Below are 9337 nucleotides of genomic sequence, written 5' to 3' on the forward strand. Positions count from 1 at the left end.
ATGTTGAAACATCAAGGCGACGCACCACAAAAGAGAAAATGAATAATAAAGGTGCAGCAGAGAGAGAGGGAGAGAGACGGCAAGAACTAGGGGGTGAAACAAAAGAGAATTGGTGAGACAGCGATGGAGAAAGAAGGACTGCAGAGATGAGTGATAGTGTCTGCAGCAAGACAGAGAAACACTGCAGAAAAAGAAGGAGGCTGTGTGTTCAGCATTAGCACAAATCACAGTGAGAAGTGCCGAAGCTGTGAGTGAAGGACGTAGAAACAGGCTTTTGCCCAGAAAGGAGCCACTTTCTGCAGTCTGTTTGATGAGCCTGCATTTGGCTGTTGCAAGCATGAGGATGAAAACTAAAACTAAGGGGTAAAGGTCCCACAGAGAGAGTGCAGACGAAATGGAAAAAGACAGTTGTGCGTAAATAACACAAATAAACACAGGTGGCAAACTAAAGTAAACCTAAATTAGATTCAATTGTCTTTCCTGTTTCGTCCTTTTTTTTATTTTTACCTGCAGTAACCATGGAGCTCATTTCAAAAGAAGCTGAAAGCAATTCAAATTGATAAAACCTGAATTTGTGGCAGGATTAAAGCTTAAAGAAACACACGGCTATCAGGGATATCACAAGAAACTTTTATCTTCATCTTCTTTTCCTCTCCCTCCTCTAATTCCTGGCTTAAGTGCAAAGGGCCTCATTTTCGCTCCGAATGGTATCAGTACATGTGCAGCTGCTGAGGAGAAAAGGTGGCGATTAGGCATCTCAGCTGCAAAGACATGAGTCTGGATGGCATCTGAATGAGAAGTCGATAAGAGACAGAGAGGGGGTGAAAAGCAGGGATGGTAGAGACATAAACCGAGGCAGTGAGAGAAAAACAAACATCTACTTTACAACTCAGGAAACTGAGTACTTAAAGATAATGTAAGTAAAGAGCGTTTTAGCTGAACAGTATTGAATCGGTGTCGTAGCTTTTTCTTATCGCCTTTTGTTGTAATGCAGTCATTATAGCAGAACTTGTTCTGTTCTTTCTGTCTGAGTACTTTTTATGGACGATTTTTCCAGTAATGGGACTCTAACTGAACCAGAGTTGGAACAGGTGCTGCGTTAAAATGCAGAATTTTACTGCAGGACAACTGCTAGCCATTCGTTATCCATCGTAAGACCCAATGAGGAACGTGTGTGTGTATGATATCGTTACTAGAAAACACGTTTTCAAACTGACATGGATCCAGCAGTGTTGCCAAATGCTCCATTTTTAGAGACATAAACCAAACAAAGGTTGTGTGGACGTCGCCCATGTCAGCTGGACACGAGGCCCATCAGTAGCCTCACCATGACACTCCCTGCATTTTATTTTTCTCACTGACGGTTTGTTTTCCAGACGGTTACGTGTTAAGGTTTCATGTTTGGCCCACAGCTGATCTGATCTGAAATCCGATCTCTGTCTCTGTCTCCTTTGGAATCGTCTCCCCTGTCCTCAGACCTGCTCTTGTCTCTGCAGCGAGTGTCCACTTCTGTCAGTCACTTCTCTTCCCTTATAAAACACTAATGAAATGTCTGTGGTGTTAAAAGAAACCGTCACGCGTCCTCAGGGAAGGGCGTCTGTCTGTGACTCCGACCTGCTGGGAAATTCAGCTTGAAAATAGAGTTTGAGTGGCCAGCCCCGCCTTTCAATACTTCCCTCCCAGTGCCATTAGTTTTTAAGGGCACTTAACCCTCTTTTGCCTCAGTGAAGTTGCTTTGTGATAGACGGGAGATTAATGTTACTGTGCAGAGCAGCTTCCTGTAGGAGAGTCACCGTGTTAATGTGAAGTTGTGTCTAATTCAGCACTTTCTTTCCTCATCGCAGAGACGTTCCTGCTAATGGTGTCGCAAATTGACTTTCTGAATTGGCTAAAATGAGATTAAAACCTGACCTCTGACCCCGGTATCCTCATACAGTAATCCTCATATCATCTGTGCATCCTTTTGTCCCACACTTTTCTTCATCACAAATGAGTCGCTGGCTTTAACCCCCCCCTTGAGATACATCCTTATCACCAGCCTGCCTCCCTCCCTCCCTCCACTGCTTTTAGTCAGGGATTTCCCTCTTTTACATGTAGTAGTTAGCAATGTGATTCATGAGGGGAGAGACTGAGAGAGAGGCTGAGAGGGAGGGAGGGAGGAAGGGTAAGGATGGGAGACAGAGACAGATTGCAGCATTTAACAGGCTGCCCTGGGGAGCCGCTGAAGGTGATAGAGAGAGAGAGAGAGAAAGACACATATGGAGGGAGAGGGAGGCAAGATAGAGAAAAAGAGACGTGCACCGTAGCAGAGGGTGATAAAAACAAAATGCTCACAGACTGGCTCAGTGAGAAAGATTCAAACATACAGGACCTATTCAGAAAAGACTCGGCTGGCATAAATGGAGTCCAGATGGATACTGTACACACACACACACACACACATACAGAGGCAAGAAACACATGGAGCTCCCCCCTCCATCCCTCCTCCTCTCACAGTGCGATGCGCTTCATTTACAACAAGGTTTTCCTTTGGGGAATACACCTCTCCAAGCTGTTTTCCTCACACTTCTGTCACATTTCTTTATCTGTTCACAGATGCCCCGTTTCCCCCGCCCCTCCCGTGATCTCAGAGCCAAGTCTTTGTGGAGTAAACATAATAAATATTAAATTACTTATATAAGGACCTAGAGAGTTGCCTGCATTTGTCACAGATGATTAAAATCAAAAACGGCCCCCCTGCACCCGTCTCTTACACAATCCAAACTTATTAGTCGTGGGGGTCGTTTTGTTTTCAGTCAGCGTTTGAGCTGCAGCAGATTGTTATGTTCATTATCGATCAAGCAGCTGATCGTTTTCGCCATCAAAAGATGAATTGTTCAGTCTGTAAAATGCTGGAAAATAGCGAGGAGGCCAGTTTTACAGACCTTATATCAGCCAATCAATAGTGTGAAACCCAGACAAACAAACTTGGATTAAGACTGTAGGAGGAACAGGACTTGAGCCTTAAAGTTTGCGCCACATCTGGATCACTTATTGTGAATTTTATTTATATATTATATTATATTTATTTATTTATATTTATTTTATGAAGTCTGGTGTATGCTGTTTAATACTGGTACTGAGTATATTTTCTACTTTCTTTGTTTACTCATTCCTTAATATGACATCCAAACTTATAAATACTTTCACTAAGCAGCTGTGGTTTCAAAAATGATCTTAATGACTTCAGTTACATTACATTGATTTGGCTTGTGAAAAACAATCCAAATACATTTATCCTCTGTTGGAACAATTCAATAAATTACATAATGTTTATGGGCTGATCCAAGTGTTATGAAGAAGCCAAGAGGGATCCCTCCATGTTGAACGTAAGAGACTGTACAACAACATTAATGGGATACAGTACTGATTATTAAGATGACGTAATGGATTCTTTACCGGTTGGTGATGGAGGAGGATGCGTCGTTGGGAGGCAGGAAACAGTTTTTGTCATATGTGTTTAAAGAAAGAGGGAAGAAGGCTTTAACTGGGCTCTTCTTTGTTAACATCTATCCATATCCCGTCTCCCTGCCTCTTTTCTCCTCCACACTTATATAACATACGCCATTTGCGGGGCTGGTTTTATTCACCTTATAACCAAGTGCTTACATTTTTAGCCCAGCTGGGCTCACGCTCCTCTCTCTCTTCCTCTACTCTTCTGTACTCTACCCTGCCATTTTACACCCACCCAGCTGTTGTTTCCATCTCACCCTCACTGTATTCTTCCTCCTCCACCTCCTCCTCCTCTGAGGACTCTCAGTTTAGGCCGTCTGTGTTTGGCCCAGGCAGCCAGATGTGCATGAGCGCTGCTGAGTGTGCGCCACTATAGCAGCTGAACATCTGCCCACAGCTGCTCTTACTGTACTTTAAGTGGATCAAGCTGTTAAACTCTGGATCCTTTGTGGGTTCTGTTTATCCAAACCTCTGCTTTTAAGGCTTCATCGCAGTTTGTGGTGGACAATGACAGACTGTCGGCTATACTGAACTTTGAACTCTAATGTAATTAAACTTAAGATGGACTGCAATATGCACTGATGGTCTGTCCATAATATCCAGCCTAAACAACACAACAGAGATATAGTACAAGATAAAGCTTTCATCATGGATGTATTTAACGATTAAATGTGCTTTTGGCTCCAGAGCTAGATGACCTCCAATTTAAGAGCTTAACCTGTGTGGAGCAACTCTGTAGGTCCATTTACATGATGTCTAATCTGTCTGTGTTTCCCTCAAAGACAACATTTGCATTCAAGGATCAAGCCAACATGATCAAACATTAACAATAATGTTCAGATTTAATCCTCTACCAGTGCACACAAAAAAGCCCTGGGTTTGGTACATTTATGCCTCCATGTTTTCCCTTTGACTTTGTGACCACTTTTGTTTTTAAAAGCGTAGCCCATTCTTCCATCTGTTAAATTGTGCAGCTCAGCTCGCCTCAGCCTCTGTTCTCAAGCCGTAACGATCTCTTCATGCTGAAACACACTGTACCTGCCCACTAAAAATAGCACGATGGTGGTTAATGGCTTTATATAAGTCAGTTGGTCTGGGTCTGCGTGGCGAGAGCGATTCAGAAATAGATTCCTGGGGGGTAGATGGGGATAATGGCTGGTGTTGTGTGAAAGGACTTGGTACAGAATAGGTAGCAATGAAAGCGCGTGAAAAGAGTCGACCGGAAGGGCTGCCAGAGTTTACAGTAGAGACTAAATGGGAGGATACACTACAAAATAAAAAAAAATAAATAAATAATATAAAAAAAAAATGGTTAAGATTTATTCTTTAATTAAAGATAAACAAAGAAATTAAAAAATCCGCAGAATGCAGTCCTGGTTGAGCATGGGCTTATATATCATTGGGTTGCCTTCTTTATTAGGCAGAAAGGCCCCTTTAATGTTCAAGCACTTGAACACTTGTTCTGATTAGGAGAAAATACAGTAGTAGGTCTGACGTATTCCAAGTAATTTGCAATTGATATTCAAGGCGCGTGTCCATCATCAAACATTTGCATATTTCAGTGTTTCGATATCAGATAAACACTCTCAGCCTCGCCCCCTGTGGGGAACTGAAGCAGGCGATTGGGTCGGAGAAGAAAGGAGGGGACAAGACGACTCTGATAATGGTGGAATAAAAAATGAAAAACAAACAAAATGGCTACAGACCAGGTACAGCAACGTGAGGACTGACAGCACTTATGCTCACACATCCTGTGCCGGTCTCCCCTCTCTCTCTCTCAGCTTGTACATGTCTTTGTTTAACTCTCAATGGTGTCGTCTTTAAAAACACACTTCATTTCTTAGGCCACACACACACACACACACATTTGGGGCTTAGTGCTGCACTTGCTGTCAGAAAGAGGGGAGAAGGAAAAAGAGGCAACAGAAAGCCTCTAAAAGCTCAGCAGAAATGTATTTATAGACAGAAATAAAAGGATTATACCTCCATGAAGGAGTAGGGGGGGAAAGCCAGTGATTTCCAGACATGCCAAATGCTGTAGAATCTCAGTTGGGGGAGAAAGAGGGGGCGGGAAGGAAGACACAAAGAGGTGTTGAAGAACGTGTAAGAGTGGGGAGAAAGGACTGACAGATGAAGAGAGAAGGACTGACGAAAGGAAATGAGGGCTGCCGCTTTCTCAGTTTTACTTCAGTAGCTTCAGATTGGCCTCGGAGCCACTTCAGACCTCGGTAATTATCCCTTGCCAGCTTGCGAGGAACAGGGTGGCTTTTTTCTGGGGGGGGGGGGCTGCAAAGTGTTAATTACTGGCATAATGAGAAACCTACCTTTCTCCAACTGTGTGTGTGTGTGTGTGTGTGCGCGCTCTGCTGTATGTGAAGGTACTTCTGGATTACTGGCCTTATTCTAAAAGTATTAAAAAAGGCTCTGACTTCTTATTTTTCCTCCTAATGCTGTCCTGCTTTTGAGCGCGAGCGGGGGGATAAAAAGGAAAATCCACCAAACAGCTGTCAAAACTGGAGCTGCTGCCAACCGTGAATTACGTAACATCCCCCAAACTCAATTCATTCCCTTCATATTCCTACAAATTAAAAAGCATCGACCTCATTTCCTACAACCACACACACACACACCTTTCAACATCTCTTTTTGACTTCTTCTACGCCTCACGCTGTGCAGATGTTAGCTCCCGGATGTGCGCATGCAAGTAAGTGTTAATACTCTGCCTGAGTCCTCTCGCTGTTGCTAAGGAGAATACAGTCAAGCCTTTTGAGGGAGGGCAGAGAAAAAGAGAGAGGGAGAGGAGGAGGGAGATGAATAGAAGCTCATGAAAAGAAAGAAGAGGAAATGAGGCAGTGGGTGACAAGATTTCAGCTGTGGAAGAGACAGTCTGTCAAAGCAGAGGGAAGGTGCAGTACGAGAGCTCATCGCCATTACTTCAGTGGAAGTGAATGCAGCTTGCAGACAGACTGAACACACTGTAGAGTTAGAGAATTGCAAATTAAGATCCTGCATTCAGGGATGTGGTTTAATAATAATGTTTGTTGCACAGCAAAATTCCTTCTGTGTGAAATACTTTTGTCTCACTTATGTCAAGCATGTGTGAGTTTTTATTTTTTCGTTATTTTTATGAACATCACAGGAATAAGGATAATTCCTCTGCGTTTAGTAACCCATCCATTGAGCTTTGGAGTGCAACTCACAGGGTCAAGGGTTCAATTTGTGTCCGTCCAAACGCAGAAGTACTGCGGTACTGACGGCCGCAGGAGATTACAGGCTGTTAAGGGAGGACTGCTGTGTGCACTGCTGGCTGAACAGTGCTGCATGTGAATGAAAAATTCAGCATTTCAGGGCCAGATATGGATGTTCTGCAAAGCATGAAGGACTTGGGCTGTCTTGGTTTTCATAATTATGCCAGTTTTGTATTTGAAGAGAGCAGAAATCTGTGAGAGACATTAATATGCAAGTAGTTTTTCTTGGTAAGATTCAGAGCAAGGCTGCATCTAACAGCTGGTTTCTTCAGATCTCCATCACAGTCTCCAAAATTAGGATTTTTCTCCCACAGGCAAAATAATTCTTTAAATTAGAAGAAGTAACGGGGGAAATTCTGTTGAAAAATATATTTAAATGTTACATTTCCTGCAGTTTGTACGTTTCCACTTTCTGGTTGGACTGTGCAAACAGAAAACATCAGATGTTGACACTGACTGAGTGAAGACACAGCTCAGTCTGACTCACAGCTCCCCTTTTTCTTTGCCATATCTATCATTCTGTGTTTTCTATCCGTCGTCTTTTTCCCGCCCACGTGCAGCAGCGGCATCATCTGTTCGGTGTCAGAAGACACTGACACGTCCCATCTGAGCTCATCAGCTGAGGACTGAATGGAAAGGTCCCGTGTGAGCAGTGCTCCTCCGGGACTCCTGTGACAATAACTTTATCGATGTGGAATTGATCATTTGAGCAGCTCGTGATGAGACGCTGTTAGACACCAGCTCTGTGTCATCTGCCTGATAACAAACACCACAGAGCCAGGTGGAGCTCAAAGCATCCTAAATATATGTAGTAAATTATATCACACTGACTAACTGAGCCAAAAAGAAACATTTTGACTCATCTGCTGTTGTTGTCCTGAAAATAATGCAGACTAGTAAACTGTAAAGCAAAATTAGCCTGCAGCATTCAGCCCCATTTCATATGAAAGCTACTTTACAATGCAAATGCAAAAATGGTGCATATACAGCAGGTTTGGGAATGAGCCAACTGAGGCTGTGCAGCAGCTAAAGTACTTTAATGTGGGGTGAATATAAAGCGGCTGCACTCTGCAGGGGAACCCCCCCACCCCCCCACCCCGGATCTCCCTGAAGGGAAACTCTGATACAGCAGCAGCTTCCAGCTGTTCTCTGACTCAGATTTTCAGAATTGAAGGGAAAACAGAATATGTTGTTGCCCCCCCCCCCCACTCAGGGGTCCCCGGACCCCACCCGGGGGGGGAAACCCCCTCACTCCTCCAGATGTTGGGGGCCGGTGTGTCACTGCGGCGCTGCAGCTGGAGCCCGGAGCGCTGCGCTAAAACATTTTGTCCAGACTCTTGCCGCACCTTGGTTGCGTTTTTTGTTGTTGTTGTTATTGTTGTTACGAGATTTTTTTAGGGAGGGGGGGTGAGCAGAGAGAAATTACAGCAGGTTGAATTCCCTTGCAGTATTTGAAATGACTCGGTTTCACACGGACGGAGCGCTGAATAGAACAGAACTCTGCAACCCGGACTGATCCGGATCGGAACTCACCTCGCTCATGGTCGGATCGGACTTTACGCAGCAGAAGTGGACTTTAGTCTTCTCTGGTGTCCTGGACTCTCAGAAGCCTTGTTGTCGGGACCGGAGCCAAAGCCCGTGGAGCGGTGCTGCAGTGACTGCTGGACTGAGGAGGAGGAGGATCAGGTCTGGATCTGGATCTGGATCTGGTCGGTGTTGTTGCCTTTGGATGCTCCGGGAGGGGGAGATTTAGAGGAGAGATGCTCAGCTCTGCTCTCTCTCCTCCGGCTGAGATGATGAAGGAAGCTCCGAAGCCTGAAACGGTGCAGTTTATGGGCAACAGGGTCTCTCTCTCACCCTCACTCTCTCTCTCCCTCCCTCTCTCTCTCCCTCACTCTCTCTCACCCTCCCTCTCTCTCTCACTCACTCTCTCTCTCTCACCCTCACTCTGTCGCCCTCTCTCTCTCTCTCTCTCTCTCTCTCACCCTCACTCTGTCGCCCTCTCTCTCTCTCTCTCTCTCTCTCTCCCCCTCACCCCCTCTCCCTCTCTCTCTCTCTCTTTCTCACCCCCTCTCCCCCTCACTCTCTCTCTCTCTCTCTCTCTCTCTCTCTCTCTCTCCTCTCTCTCTCTCTCTCTCTCTCTTTCTCCCCCTCACCCCCTCTCCATCTCTCTCTCTCTCTCTCTCTCTCACTCGCTCTCCCTCTCTCTCCCTCTCTCTCCCCCCCCCCCTGTCTGTCTCGCCCACTCAGTCTCATCCAGTCACCAGGGAGCAGACTATTGCCCTGGAACAGGGATGTAGGCTAATAGGAACATAATAAGAGCAGGAGCCCTGGAGTATTTAACTGCCTTTCACTCAGTAGTATTCAATTATATTTTATATTTAGCCAATTTATTTATTTTCCATCCAAACACAAGGACTAATATTATTACAGAAACCAGTGTCCTTTAGTTTAACACATTAAAAGATCTGGTCTAATTTCGCCCCCCCCCCCCCCCCCCCCCCTCAAACAAAGCTATTTCTAACGCCACCTTTTGAAAAGCCAGAGAAATTCACATGAGGTGTCCTTTAAACACTTTCATACTAAATGTTTTTTGT

Source organism: Echeneis naucrates, chromosome 18 (genome assembly GCF_900963305.1).
Source record: "Echeneis naucrates chromosome 18, fEcheNa1.1, whole genome shotgun sequence".
Classification (NCBI taxonomy): domain Eukaryota; kingdom Metazoa; phylum Chordata; class Actinopteri; order Carangiformes; family Echeneidae; genus Echeneis; species Echeneis naucrates.